Source organism: Canis lupus, chromosome 28 (assembly GCF_003254725.2).
Source record: "Canis lupus dingo isolate Sandy chromosome 28, ASM325472v2, whole genome shotgun sequence".
Taxonomy (NCBI): Eukaryota; Metazoa; Chordata; class Mammalia; order Carnivora; family Canidae; genus Canis; species Canis lupus.
In genome coordinates this window covers 22,572,730-22,588,797 of record NC_064270.1, presented here as the reverse complement: position 1 = coordinate 22,588,797, position 16,068 = coordinate 22,572,730, and positions in this window count along the sequence as shown.

Sequence of the window (16,068 nt, the reverse complement as noted above, 5' to 3'; positions counted from 1 at the left end):
AGCTGTTTCATCCTCTAAACCTCCCATCCCTTTCCTTAGAGTGAGGGTTATATGGACAGCTCCCTCAAGGGACAGATGTGAGAATGAGAAATGTGTGTATAGCATTTATCACAGTGCCTGGAACATCGCCAGTACTCAATAAACATCACCCATCACAATAAATAGCACCTATCATGTGACCAATCAGCTGGACTGGGAAGCAAGGTGCTATATGGTATGAGAACCAGGAAAGCTGGAGAACCCATGCACCCCTATAGCCCAAGATAGGAGATGGGAAATGAAATGCAAATGGTCTTAGGTGTTATGTTGGAAGAAACAAGATAAGAACTTGTAACCACCCCTCCTCCCTTTCTAGGGACAATTTCCCAATTTTGATGCGATGAACTTGAACCTAAGGAGAACATGTCAGTTTCAATAAGCTTAAGAGGCAGCTATTAGACACCAAGACAGCTGAAGCAGCCGAATTCTGCAGGACAGGGCACCATGGAGGAGAACACTGCACAGAGTCAGGGCAGAAGTCCCTATGGAGTTCCCTTGAAGTCTTGGGCTGAGGGCTAGGCCCTATGTGTGTGGGATGAGATGATCTAGTCCTTACCAGAGAGTGACTGCTATAGGTTTGAAAGCTGACCAGATAATGTTTGTCCTTCTCCGATTGACTTATTTCACTCAGCATAATACCCTCCAACATTATATGGTCTCATTCATTTGGGAAATATAAAAAATAGTGAAAGGGAATAAAGGGGAAAGGAGAAAAAAATAAGTGGGAAATATCAGAAAGGGAGACAGAACATGAAAGACTCCTAACTATGGGAAACGAACTAGGGGTGGTGGAAGGGGAGGTGGGCGGGGGGTGGGGGTGACTGGGTGACCGGCACTGAGGGGGGCACTTGACAGGATGAGCACTGGGTGTTATTCTATATGTTGGCAAATTGAACACCAATAAAAAATAAATTTATTTAAAAAATAAATAAATAAAATAAAATCAGCATAATGTCCTTGAGATCCAAAAAAAAAAGAAAGAAAGAAAGCTGAACAGAGATATGAGCCGAAGAGTGCTGGGGAATGCTGGAGCTCTGACCCAGCCAGAATGCTGAGAGCTCTCTAATTCCTCATTAACATGAAATGTATACAGATGAGACACCAGTATTCAAGGGCTTAAAGGAAAATGTTGCCTTCATAAATGCACATATGGGGAATCTCATAAGGAAGGAAAATGAAAACTATTTTTAAAAAAGAACGAAATATAAATTATACAACTGAAAATTATCACTGCTGAAATGAAAGTTTCACTAGATATGCTTAACTTCAATATAGCAGAAGAGTCAGTAAGTGAAAAGACAGATCTATAGAAATTATTAGTCTGAAGAACAAAGAGACAAGGGATTGAAGAAAAATAGAGCCTCAAAGACCAGTAGGGCAGTATTATATGGCTTCATCTATCTATAATTCAAGCGCTAAAAGAGAAGAGAGTGAGATAGGGAAAAACATTTTTTAAGAAATAATTGAAAAACATTCCAAATATGATGAAAAAATAACAACTTACAGAACCAAGGAGGGAAAATAAAAAAAAAAATTAAGTGAAAAAGTACAACCTGGCACATGATAGGCAAACTACTAATGCCTCACTTGCCTCTCTCTTGAACTGGCCCTTCTCTCTCTTAACTAGTCTGGTTTGAATGTTGGTCTGACACCAGATCTTTCCTGATTGAGAAGGCAGAGTCAAGGGGGAAGCATCCTTGAGTTTGGTCACCAAAGAGAGGGGCTCAGGAGGATCTAGAACCATGGACCCTGTAGGCATGGGTGTAGGTGGTGAAGTATGACTACAGAGCCAATGTATGGGTCCAGATTTATGCCACTGTCCACACTCTGCAAGCAGAGCACAGCATGAGCTATACGGTGAGAAACACCTCATTATTGTACACAGAAATAATAACCATCTCCTGGAGAAATAGTCAAGCTCTCCCTTTGCATGTATCCATCACCACTGAAATCTAGAACCAGGCCTTCCCCAAACTATAAATCCTGGCTCCAGAGAAAAGAAAGAGAATGTGTGCTGTATCTACCCATGGCTGCTCACCGCTTTAGACACAGGACTTCTCAGGGGCACCTGGGTGACTCAGTCAGTTAAGCATCTACCTTTGGCTCAGATCATGAGCCCTGGGATCAAGCCCCAGGTTAGGCTCTCTGCTCAGTGAGGAACCTGCTTCTCCCTCTCCCTCTGCCTGCTCCTCCACCTGTTTGTGCTCTCTCTCTCTCTCTCTCTCCCTTTCTCTCTCTCATTCTCTGTCAAATAAATACATAAGATCTTAAAAAAAAAAAAAAAAAAAAAGCAGGACTTCTCAGCATTTGTGGCTTGGAGCTTTCTGAGATCTAGCACCAAAGAGAGGACCCAGAGCCCAGAATTTTCCTCCTGAGAGGTATTTCTCAGGGATATCAGGAGATACAGTCCTATTACACCCAATTCCCAGAGCAGGGAGAGGAAGGTATCAAGTTTAGCATCAAAGCTAAAGCATAACCATCTATCTAGCTCAGGCCCTGTGACCCAGCAGCCCAGGGACTCAGCAGGGCCAGAGCTTCCACAGAAGATTCCATACCTCCGTTCCCTCCTGCTGAGGCCTGAGACTCCCAACTCATGGGGGAAGGGGAAGGACGGAGCTGAGTGGGAATGCCAAGCTCACTGTAAGACCAGAGAAGAGATGCATCAGGTTAACCTCAACTGCTGGCCAGAAGCTGATTGGGAATTTCTGAACAGGAGGGACTCAGGAGCAGCAATCAGAAGGAAGTGTTAGGGAGCAGCTCTCGGGCTTCCCGGGCAGCACTCCACCTGCCACTGGGAACACGTCCCTGTCCACATCAAAGATTGGGAGGCTGATGGGAAGTAATATAGGGGGAACCTAATGCCACTCACCCTCTTCGCACTGAATCCAGAGATTGCAGCCAAAAGGCGGAACGTGGGGGGCCTTTTGCCAGACAGTGTTAGAGAAGAGACAGGCCCCCCCAAAAGTAGTTGCTAAACATGGAGTTTCAAGCATCAGGAAGAGAGACTATGGGAGAATTTTCTTTTCACTCTTCAACTCGCGCTGCCTGTTGTACCCATGATCAAAGCCAGCCCTGGTTACTGGCTCAGCTTGGAGACTAGGTAGCAAAATAATCAAAGTACCTGAGTAGTCCTTGGCTATGTATATCAGCCAGAGTTCTCCACAAAAACAGAACCAATCAAATGTAACGTATGTGGGGCACCAGGGTGCTCAGTTGGCTAAGCACCTGCCTTTGGCTCAGGTCATGATCTCAGGGTCCTGGAATAGAGCCCTGCATCAGGCTCCCTGCATAGTGGGGAACCTGCTTCTCCCTCTCCCTCTGCTGCTCCTCCCTCTTGTTCTCTTTCTCTCAAATAAATAAGATCTTTTTTTAAAAAATGCATATATATACCATATGTGGAGACAGAGAGATCGATTGATTGATTTTATGGCACTGGCTGACACAACTGTGGAAGCTGACGAGTCCCAACTCTGCAGGGCAGGCTGGCAGATTGGAGGCCCCAGGAAGAGCTGATAGCATGGTCTGAGTTGGAAACCAGTCTGCTGCAGAAATTCCTCTTCTTCAGTCTTTTTCTATTCAGGAGGAGGCCAGGCATTTTTATGAAGGCCTTTAGTTGATAGGATGCAGCCCAATCACATTAGGGGAAGCTAATCTGTTTTACTCAATATTGATTGATCAAGTGCTAATGTCAACAAAAAACTTTCATAGAAACATTTGGAATCATGTTTGACCAAATATCTGGGTCCCATGGCCTACCCAAGTTGACACAAAATTAACCATCACACCATCATTCTGACAAAATGTGCCTACCGAGGAAAGGAGGAGCCTGAGGACAAGTCAACCAGGGCAGAGGGAGGTCGTGACTAGCAAACTTGAAGGTTCTCCTAGACAGTGGCCGTAGAAGTCAAGGGACCCATTTCCTTTCAGGGAGGCTTGACCAGAGCTTCTCCAACTTGAGTGTACATGCGACTCCCTCAGGATCCCAGGATCCTGAAATTCAGCTTTACCCACACTGGCCGAGCAATTGCCAGCACTCTGTAGGCCACACCTGGGGTCAAGGTCACAGGCCCTGGAGCTAGAGTTCCAGGTCCAGTGCCAGTTCCACCTCCTCACTTGCTGTGTAACTTTGAACAAGGGTAGATACTTACCCCCACCTCAATCTTATCTATAAAGGGGGGGTGGGGGGTACTAGTAGTATCAGCTTCAGAAGGTCTTTGTGAAATTAAAGAGAAAATGAACAGGAAGTATTGTGGCAAACAGTTCAATCTCAATAAACGCTCTTGGTTACTACATTAATATGCAAACAAGATTTTAAAAGAATCCATGGCAGGTAAGATGCATAAATCTTATATCCATTGATTAGCTTGGCAAAAGGACCTAGACATAAAAACCACAGGAAGAACAGTTAATAAAATTGAGAACATTCTCCCTGGAGAGGAATGGATGTAGGAAGGAGGCAGAGGGAGAGCGGAGGCAGGAAAAGAAACGATTAAGGGCTCCGTGAACATACTTGAACCAGAGTTTCCATGAAAAGGAAATGAGAATTATCCTACGAGGCTCCCTAGGGTTAAACAAAACCCATCATATGGAGCTTCCTAGGAAGTCAAAAGGATATCAGTAACAGGACCTGGGAGGGGTCACTGAAGCTATCCAAAAGTGAAGCATGTGGTGCGGACTGAGTTATCCATCCACCACCAGTGATAGAACTAGGCCAGCAAGACTGTTACAGGCCAGAGGCCACAAATGCACGTGACAATTCCCCCCAACCCCCCAAGCCCTCCTAGAACTCAGAGCAGGTGGCTCTCCGTGGGAACGGCCTCTACCATGCAGTCCTGGCACTCTAGTCCTGCTGTCCAAGGGCCTCTCCTGGGGGACACTTGGCACACTGCAAGCTTAGTCATGATGCATCAACCAATTCATTCAGATTTCATCAATTCCATTACCAAGCCCTTTGAGAGCCAAATGGGAAAAAGAATCAGTTCATGTGCTGGCCAGAGAAGCAGCCATGTCCGAACAGCCTGCACCCCATGAAAACACTGGCCTGTCCTCCTGCAGCGTCCCAGACCAGAGCTGCCATGTTGCCGGGACATTCAGACAACCACACTGGGTGTTCATATGTTGAACACTTTGTATGCCCATTGAGACAGTTCCCCTAGTACCTTCTGCCCCAGCCTCTACCACATGACCTTCTGGATTGTTCCACAGTCTAGCTACCCAAGGGTTAATGCCTGACTCAACAGGAGTCATTAGCTGTGCGATATTCTGACATCACCTCATACATTCTGGGCATGCCCCCAGGGCCCACCTTTGGGTTGCTCCTCCATGCCCTCTTGCACATGCCTAAGAGTTTCCTCTATCTGATCACAGCCTCCTCAGGAGCTAGAAGGACAAGGGAAACCATTGCTTCCCCAAACACATCCGACTTTGTGTGGCCTTTTACCCCCATCTCCTGACCCTCCCCATCTTCCCCTTGCAAGAGAAGAGAGCCTAGAAGAGAAACAGAGTAAAGAAAGAAGAACCAAGTTGGGGTGAGAATACCTGGGCCCAGCTGTTGGGTTGGGTGGTTGGACCATCTGGGGGGGGGGGGGGCCTCTGCCTCTACACAGAAAGAAACAGCCTTCCTTGTGTTCCTACCCTTTAGAGGGGAAGTTCATTTGTTCTCCCTGCAGCAACAGTGAGCACCTCAAGGCCAAGGACAGATTGGAAGGTCAAGCTTACAGGCCTGACTTCGAACCCTGACCTTGTTGCTCACTGTGTATCTGTGACGTGACTAAATCTCTCAGTTTCTTTATCTGTAAAATGGAAATGAGCGTAAAAATAGTACCTGTCTCACAGGGCTGTCATGAGGTTAAAAGAGATTAAAGCACATAAAACACTCAGTCTGATCCTTGGCGTTCAGTACTGAATAAATGTGGGAGTTAGATCTCATTGGAGATACCCCTGCCCCCAAGTCTGGCACAGAGTGACCTCTGACAATACTCATCAAACTGAATCAAGTTGGGGGTCTGTCAGTTGGTCTGTCTGTCGCCAGCACCCAGGTCTGTCTGCAGGTGGATTCTGGAGTGGAAGCAGCTGTCTCCTAGCACCCCTTCACCCATCCTGCATCAGTAGGAGCCAAGGTTAAGGAGATGGGGGCCTCCCCATCTAAGGTCTACCAGGGGAGACAAGAGCTCAAACAGCCCAAGACTCATGCTGCTAAGGTGCTTCAAAGTCACAGCTCCTTCAGCCCCAGGCCAGGGTGTGTGCAGGAATGAGAGGGAGAGGGGGGACCTCCCCAGGAGGCCTTGCTCCCATCACTACCAGGCCCAAATAGCTTTAGCCTGAACATTCTAGCTTTTCTCTGTTACCTTCCTCACCCTCTATGAGGGGCCTCCTCTGCACGGACTTCCTGCTCTAAATCTAGAAGGGAGTTAGAACCACATCTTACCCCAGCAGCCTCCACTGACTGCTGGACCAACCAGAGACAGGCCCACAGGTGGCTATGGCCTTGGACACTAACCCCCAACCAGCCCAAGTTCCTGGAGCTGAGCCTATTCCGACAGTTCAGTTAACAGTCGGGCATCTGCTGTGTGCCAGCCTCTGTGCTCCTTACAGGGGAAAATGAGGCACTCAGTCTGTGGAGGGAGGCAGGAGGGGTGGGGGACTGCCCCAAGGCTAGCTGTCTAAGGCTGCAGCAAAGGGCCACAGGGATCCACCTCTCACAAGCGCTTCAATGGGGACACAGGACTAGCAGCTGTCCTTCAGAGACATGCTTCCAGACCAGTAGGGAATTGCCCAGGGGCAGAGGACAGAGACCACAAGAGAATGTGGGTCATTTTTGGTGAGGTAGGCTCAAGGAAAAGCAGGGATGTACATGTGAAACAGAGGGACGGTAAAAGGCCTTGCACCTGGGATCTGAAACTAGCACTCCCAGGGGTGCTGGAAGAAACACTGACTTGCAGGACACCCACCTACAGAGGTTAGTGGTCAGAGGCCAAAAGAGAAAGCCCTGGAAGCTCCTCTCACGCTGCCCTGCCCCCCCCTCCCCCACCATCCATGGAGCAGGAGGCCATCTCAGAACCTGGAGAACCTCAAGTAGCTCAGGTACCAGCTCTCCTCTCAGAAAACAGGTATCTGAAGAGGCCAGTTCCCCAAGAGGCGGGTCTAATTGCTTTCAGCCAATCATGGCAGTCCCTTGGGGTAAATCCTTGACTTTGGCCAATGATATGCAAGCCTGCATGGAGGGCTGCTGGTCAAGGGTGGCTTGCAGGGAAGCAATGGCCACCATATGGCAAACATATGGATGTGGCACCTGGGGATACTGCATCCGTGTAGTGACCCTGAGGGGCACCATCCTGAAGGCCAAGCTAAAAGAACCTCAAAGCAGGTAGAGCTGGAGCTCAGGGGACTCTCTGCCTCTGGACTCATGACCAATAGTAAATTCCCTTACTGCCCAAGCCCATACACTCAGGGTTTGTTAGCTTCGGGCCTTCTAAGAGATTTAGAGAGCCCATCTTCTCTCCTCTCCCCACATTGTGCTTGAGAAATATCCGGAGGCTAGGGTTGCCAAAGGAAACTAAGGTTAACAAATAATAAAAATATAGGGCACCAGCTAATTGAAATTTCAGGTAAATAAGAAATAATTTGTCTAGTATAAGTGTATCATATACTATATTTGGAACATACTCATACTAAAAAAAATTTATTCATTGCTTATCTGAAACTCAAATTTAACTGGGCATCCTATACTTTATCTGGCAACTCCACTACAAATCCCTCATTTTCTCTCACTTAGTGGTGATCTATCTTCCAAACTGGCTTCACTGCCCTGGGATGGCACCAATATACCCCCTCACAGAGCCCCACATACCACCCTGCATCCCCCACTTCCCTGCCAGGTCCTAACAAATGGTGAAAGAGGAATGAGGAGAGGAACCAAAATATCACCTTCATGACTCAGAAAGCCAATGCGGGGAATCTGGCTGAGAGCTGCAAGCTTCTGGGCTCCTAATATTGAACCCCAGAATTAGAACACCTACCCAGTCCCAGTCACCTAAGCCTCTCCCAGTCCTACAGGGGGAGGGGTGGGAGGGGGATGCCATCCCCCAACTAACCCCATGACCAAGAACAATGGAGACTCAGGCAGAGGCCTAGGCTTTGGGCTTGCAGAGACCTGGCTTCCAATCCTGACACCCCACTTGGTGGCTAAGTGAACTTGGGCGAGTTGCTTTCCCTTCCTGAGGCTTTGTATCCCTATGTATGAAGTCAGGATTAAAATATGTCCCTATTATCTGATCTATTACTTACTTTAAAATGCTTCAGTATAAAAAATGTGAAGTAAATGTCTATGTGTAGCTTATTTTCAATTTCACCTGAAGGCAACTCTTAGTAATTGCAGTTCCTTATCAAGGATCCACCTTCTAGTAGGTGCTCCTAAGAGCTTCAAATATCTATATCTAAATTTGCACCACAGAGTCTGTAGCCTAACCTCATGAAGGTCAGACAAACTCGTCGTGGGTGAAGTGACAGGTTCAGGAGATGGGGGCTAGCTGGGAAGACTGTCCAGCATTCTAGCCTTTGCATAATCAGGGTTCAAGAATCCAAAAACCCAGCCGCCTGACAGAGTGCTGGCGCGCAATCCAGTTCCTCTGGTCCTGTGTGCCCCGCCTTGTACTTCATGGAGGGGTCCGTCATCTGATCTGCCCTGAAGGGTGGCAGGTCCTTTCACCAAAATACCATGTCCTCCACCTGGAATGTTTTTATGCACAGAGCCTGTCCAAGCGCCGAAGTCAGAGCAGGGAGCACAGAGCTTGTAGAGACAGATTTTCTGCTTCATCCCTCTCTTACCTGCAGTTTCCATGTAGCAGAATCTGTTCTGAGACTCACACTCATTGCCTTGCATATCCAAGTAGCAAGAAGATGTGGAATTCCAGCCCAACCACAATCACTGGAAGCTGTGTGCTAACAAAAAACAAAACAAAACAAAACACCTGACAGTTGCTGAATGGCCAAGTTGATTTAGATTTCCTCCCAGCTTTTCCTTCTGGCTTGTTGGGAGGATTCATGGTAAGAGACGTGAAGCAGGTAAAATAGGGCCAATGCTATTATAGTCATTATTCTTTTTCTTATTCCAGCCTCCCTTTCCCTTAATCAAAGAACCTCTCCATGTTGGGGAGAGAAACTGAGAGGAGGAGGAAGGAGGGAAGATGGGTGTTGTTTGCTGAGATTTAGAAGACCACAGCATGTCCCACCAACAACACCCCTGGCCCCCAGAAGCTGCAATGTGTGAAATCTTAGGGCACATGGGGTTCAAAAAAGCTCTCTCACTGGTGGCAAGAGCCCACGCAGAGCCCTCCATGACCAAGGTCATGAATTCCCGTCACTCTAATTTTGTGGTCACTTATGAGCTGCTGGAGCCCTGTACCCTCCCACGTCTGCCAGTGACACGTGACATTGAGATATGGCTATCTTGATGTGGGCACATTTTGTCATGGAGACATTTTGATGATTATAAGAATAATAACATCAGAAATAATTGTTGTACCTAGTACATAGTAAGTGAAATAGTGCTAGCTGAGTTCTTCATGTGAATGTTCTCATAACACAATACCTTATGAAATCAACAACGAGGAAAGTGAAACTTTAAAAAATTATGAAATGTGCCCAAACTCCTGGAGTAAATGGTAAGTAGGGTTTTAACTCAAGCGATCTCATTCTGGAACCTGTACTCCTAACCACTGGTTTATAGAATAACCACAGATATTAGGGCAGAAAGTGACAGAAGCAGACAGTCACATTCTAAAGTTCAAAAGGAGCCATAAACAAACTAAAATATCCATAGAAACTCTGAAAAAGAAGATCCATAAGGAAGAATATGCTATCTATTCCCAATAATTAAGTCAGTGTGTCACGGCTTATGCCCAAATATCCCAATTAAACAGAAGAAAAATGTGACAAATAGACCCCTCTACCTCTATAACTATGTGATAAATATGGTATCTCAGATCAGGGAGGGAAATATGTATGAATTGATACATGGTATGGGGCCAACTGGATGGCCAACTGGAGAAAAATAAAGTCGGCTCCCTGCTCTACACTGTACACAAAGATAAACTCCAAACTGATCAAAGATTCAGATCAGGGGCACCTGGGTGGCTCAGTCAGTTAGGCATCTGACTCTTGGTTTTGGCTCAGGTTATGATCTCGGGGTCATGAGATCGAGCCACTCATCACTGGGCTCTGAGCTCAGCAGGTAGTCTGCTTGAGGTTCTCACTCTCCCTCTGCCCTCCCTGCTCACTTTCTCAATTTCTCTCTCTCTCTCTCTCTCTTCTCTCTCAAATGAATAAATAAACGTTAAAAAAAAAACATTTAAATTGAGAAAAAATGAAGTCATAACCTGGAAGAAAAAAGAAGAATTTCTATATAGCTGGGGTAGACATCTCTAACCAAAACTCAAATTCCAGAAGTCATAAAGGAAAAGATGAATCAATTTGACTACCACAAATTAAAACTTCTGCATGGAAAAAATGATAAGCAATAAAACTCTGGGAGGAAATATTTATAACCCATACCGCAGACAGAGGGCTAATCTCTCTAAAATGTACAAATTCTTACGAGTTGCTAAGGAAAGACAACACAAATGGATATGAGTAGAAAGTCCATAGAAGGGATGCCTGGGTGGCTCAGAGGTTGAGTGTCTGACTTCAGCTCAGAGCATGACCTCAGGGTCCTGGGATCGAGTCCCATAGCAGGGTCCCCACAGGGAGCCTGCTTCTCCCTCTGCCTATGTCTCTGCCTCTCTGTGTGTCTCTCATGAATAAATAAAATCTTTAAAAAAAAAAAAAAAGGAAAGGAAATTCATAGAAAAGGAAACAAAAATGGCCCTTACATATGTGAAAAGATTCTCTACCTTCTTCATAATGAGGAAAATGCGAAGGAAAACTGAGATAACATTGTTTATCTAGCAAGTTGTCCAAAAACCAAACATTCAACTCTCCACTCTGTTGGAGAGCTCGCGGAGAAGGAAGCTCCCTCACACAGAGCCTATGGGAGAACCCCCTTGGAGGGCAATTTGGCAATATCTATCAAAACTATAAATGCATATACCCCTTCACCCAGTAATCTCACCTCTGGGAACTTACCCTACACACGGACTTGAAAACATGTGAAGTGATGTACTTACAAGGCTATTTATTCACTGCAGCATAATTTGTTGTAGCAGAAAAAGATGAGAAACAGCCAAACGTTCATCAGTAGGGACTGGCCGAGTAAATCATGACATTGTGGTCCATCCACCCCATGATGCTGTGCAGTTGTTTGGAAAAAAAAATAAAATGAGGAAGCTCTTTATGTCCTGATACAGAAAGAACTCCAGGGTATGTAGGGATTAAAGGAAAGTGCAGAACAGTGTTTAATATGCTACTTTGGGTGTAAAAAATGGGGGAGGGGGTATTTTTTTTTTTTTTTACTTACCTGTATTTTCAGAAGAAACTAAAATTTACAAAGGAAACCAGAATGATTGCCTATTAAAGGCAAGGGAGTGGGGGTGGGCACTGGAATGGGGGGGCTGAGGTGGGAGGGAGGATTTTCACCCTCGATCTTTCCTTGAACCACACGAGTATATTACCTATATCAAAAATTAATATTTTTACATTTTTTGATGTTAGGTTTTCAATCTTTTTCATGATTTACCAAGTGCTATGTGAAGACAGACATCCTCCCCCACTCCCTCGAGTGAGGCTCAGAGACCATTTAAGTGAAAAAGATGAGGGTCATCTAACCCTAACTGCTGGATGTGTTAGTTGGAAACTAAAACAGCAATTTTGCAGTTCGACGAGATTGTATCAAAAATGAGATTGTATCAAAATGTCCTACGCACATAGGTAGAAAGCTTCAGAGAGCATCCCCCGACCCCCACCCTAGGATCTGCCTGCAGCTCTGGGGCTTCTCAGGCCAGGTTGCACCTTCACCTCACCTGGGGGCTTTAAAAATCAAACCAGAGCCCCTCCCCGCTGCTAGACCAGCCAGGGCAGTCTGGACCTCCCTGTGATCCCGGCTCTCAGCTCAGACACTGAGTGCAGTGAGGCTGGGCCACTCTGCTCTGGACACCAGGACTTGCAGAGCCCCTAACGAGTCCCAGGTGTGCACGGGAGAGAAAGGGATCGCATGCGAAATGCCGTGCAGGACGTCCTGCCCTGTATTCCCAGCCTCTCTCCCTGGAGTGGCAAAAAGGAATCAGGAGAACTGACTTCCAGGCTCAGTGGGGCCCAGTGCCACCAGACAGGCCACCCAGACCTTCTGCACCTCGCTCTCCTCACATATATGACCTGGGCTTACTGTGGCACAACTCATAGGTGCCCAACAGAAGGCATCTGGATCAAATACACCGGATCCCATGACTCAAACCAGCTAGCGAGGCAGTGCCGGGGAAGTGGGAAGTGAGGGGTTTTCCTTTTAGTAAATACCCCACACCTCCAGTGCTTTGGCTCAGGTAGCTTATTGGAAATGGAGACATTGAAAGTCCTAAAGAGCCAGAGGGCAGGGACCAGGAGACAAAGGGTTAGCAGGAGCCACCACCACAGGAGAGTTGCTTTCCTTAAGAGCATAAGGCAATGAAGAGCAAAGGAACCGCAGGTGAGGCGCTCAGAGTCCAGGCCCCTGGGGGGTCCGGGAGCCCCGGAGTGGATCCCATGGGTGGTTTCTCCCATGTCACCCACTTCACTCCTGTCCAGGGTCAGGGTCCCTTTCACCCCCACATCTCAGGCATATGGATACCGATTGTAGGAATGAGCATGTGCTGAAGGCTTTCTGAGCGGGGGGCTGTGCTAAAGGTAGGACCTCAAGGTACTATTATCATTCCCATTTGGCAGAGAGGGAAACTGAGACACAGAGAAGGTATCTGCCCCCATCCTGCGCCCCCCCCACCCCAGCATAACCTGCTGAAGCCTTTGAGACTTTGCCAGGCAATACGATAACCACTAATGACACGCAGCAGTGAGTGCTCCTGTGTGCCAGTCGGAACGGGGATGTGCTCCACCGTGGCTTAAGCTACTACACTGTAGTTTAAGGTATGAGGAAAAGAATGTAAAATTCCTCACAAACAATTTTTATACTGATTACATGCTGAAATGATAATATTTTAGATATGTTGGATTAAATGTATTAAAATTAAATTCAGGGATGCCTGGGTGGCTCAGCGGTTGAGTGTGTCTGCCTTTGGTTCGGGTTGTGATCCTGGGGTCCTGCGATCGGGCCTGCTTGTCTCTCTGCCTATGTCTCTGCCTCTCTCTGTGTGTCTCTCATAAACAAATAAAATCTTTTTTAAAAAATTAATTTTAACTGGGTTTTTAATTACTTTTTTAATGTGATTACCAGAAATTTTTCAATTACATATACAGCCTACATTATATTTCTGTTGAGTAGCACTGCTCCGGGACCTAAGTTAGGGGGCACAGGGCACAGCAAACATTGGAGTCAGGCCATACATTATTTATGACTGACACTCATTTCATATAACTTCTCAGGGCATATCTGTTTCCCTGTCAGCTTCAGGTCGTAGCCAAACCATGCATCGGTTGACTCTCACTGTTGGTCCCTTCTCTCTTCTGAGCTCTGGGACCTCAGAGAGCAGGCCCTCGGGGTAAATGCCAGGGCATGGTGCCAGGTGCCTTGCATGGACTCGGGCAGGGTCAGCAGAGGATGATGGTGACAATGATGCAAGCAAAGTCCTCACCGGGCCCACTTGGTGGAGAAGCTGGGAGGCCAACGAGCCCCAAGGAGGCCCCAGCCAGCTCAGCTGTGTGGGGTAGGTGAAGGAAAGGTCCCAGGGACATGCATGGTGCTCGAGCTCCTTCTCTTTATTCAGCTGCTGGGGGCCCCTTTGCCTCCCTGGCTAGACTCCTCTGAGTCTGCCTGCCCCATTCTAGAAAGGATAGGTGATAGGCTAGGATAGTGGTTTGGTAGAGATTGCCCTCCCTCCCTTTCCTTCCAGTTCATCAGAGAAGCTGAGTTCGAGAACGAGATGGGGCCACAGCCCTCAAAAGATGCCACATGCCACCCAGACAGACACAGATGCCACCCAGAACAAGATGGAGCCACAGCCCCCAAAAGATGCCACATGCCACCCAGACAGACACAGATGCCACCGAAAACAAGATGGGGCCACAGCCCCCAAAAGATGCCACATGCCACCCAGACAGACACAGATGCCACCCAGAACAAGATGGGGCCACAGCCCCCAAAAAATGCCACGTGCCACCCAGACAGACACAGATGCCACCCAGAACAAGATGGGGCCACAGCCCCCAAAAGATGCCACATGCCACCCAGACAGACACACACATGAAGTCAACAGGCCCCAGGGAAAGAAACATGAACAGGCCAATGAACAGCCCACTGTTTTCCCCACAGTGGCCAACGCTGTGCTGAGCATGGGGGGGACTCCGTCTCCCGGAGGTGGGGATCTGGCTGAGGAGGAATGCAGCAGAATGCTCCCCTTGCTCAGCGCCAAGCTCCAGCTGGGTGGCCATATGTGCACCCAGCGCCACATCCTGCACATGCTGTTCCTTACCCGACAAACCTCCCACTCTGCCCCCCCCCCCCCCCCCGCCTCGGCTGGGGCCTCTCCTCCCCGTGACACCATCCCCGCCCCCCCACCCCGTGGCAATGGCCCCTCCAGCCCCTGTCCCACTGCCACACCTGGGACTGCTCTTCCCACGGCGCCCGGCTCGGTGCCAGCTCCTGCACCCCTGCACTCATCGGGTGGGGGGGTTGGGGATGGATCAGAGACACAGGCCTGCCCTGCTGGCACAGGCAGCCCGGCTGTGTCATGAACGACACCAGACAAGCACTGTTTTATCTCAACCTTCCCTCCTTTATTCCAAACACGAAAGAGAGAAGTTTTATCAAGCACATTTAATCACTGCTCTTCCTCCTCTTTCCTGGTCACAAGGAGGGTGACTTAAGCCGCGCCCTTGGCAGCCTGAAACACGTGAGGATACAACCTCCAGTCACTCCCCAGCACATCCCACATCCCGGAGTTCCTTCACCCTCACACTGGCTCCCTCCGTAATCCTCAGCCAGACTCTTCTGCGAGCCAGGGCCAGCGCCACTCTGCAGGGTCACGCTGTGGTCCCCGCCCCGTGGAGGCGGATGGGCTCACGGGGGACAGCCGGCTGCGGCCTGAGTTGTCCGTTTCTGTTCTCTCTTCTCTAACAGGGAAAAGAACAGAATGCTGTGGGGAAAACAGATGATCTGAGGGGCAGATCCCATCTGGGGATCAGGGAAGACCTGACAGAGGAAGGGACCTGTTAGCTGGGTCGTAAAGGACAACAAGGAAGGGAGAGACATCCGGGCAAAGGGAGCAGCCCGTGCAGAGGCAAGGAGGCATTTAAAAGAACACGTACTGGTGACACCAGGGAGAAAAGTTGGGTCCAGAACTGGAAGGGCCACGTGTGTTGCTGCAGGCAGTGGGGAGCTCTTGCTGTCTATTTTGTAGGAAGTTCACAGTGGAAGCTGAGCGGAGGCTACACCATTCTGGGGAGTGTAGGGCGCTGTCCTGGGCACAGCCCATGGACTCCCGTAGGAGACAATTGACCTTTTAAAGTTTTGTTTTAAAGGTCTTATGCCTACAGACTGGCCAGGTCGGGGTGAGGAAATTTAATCAAATCCTCAAACAGGGGATAGCACAGGTGCCACCACTTCCTCTGTCCCTGGCATTACTAATCAATCACAGCATCATCCTCATCCTACAGTTGAGGAAAACAGGTAGAGGTGGAAAGGTGGGCCCATGGCCCCACCACATAGGAAGCAGCAGAGCCAGGACCGCTGACCACAAACAGACTGTCAGGTCAGGGATTCAGACAAACATCAGCATGTAACCAGGTGTTTCCATCTACTGGTTGAGTATCTGTAGGCTCACTTACCTTCCCTGTGCCTCAGTCTCCTTAGCCGTAACATGGGGATAATAATGTCCTTTCTTAGGGCGCCTGGGTGCCTCAGTCAGTTAAGCATCTCACTCCAGCTTGGGTCATGATCTCAGGGTCCTAGGA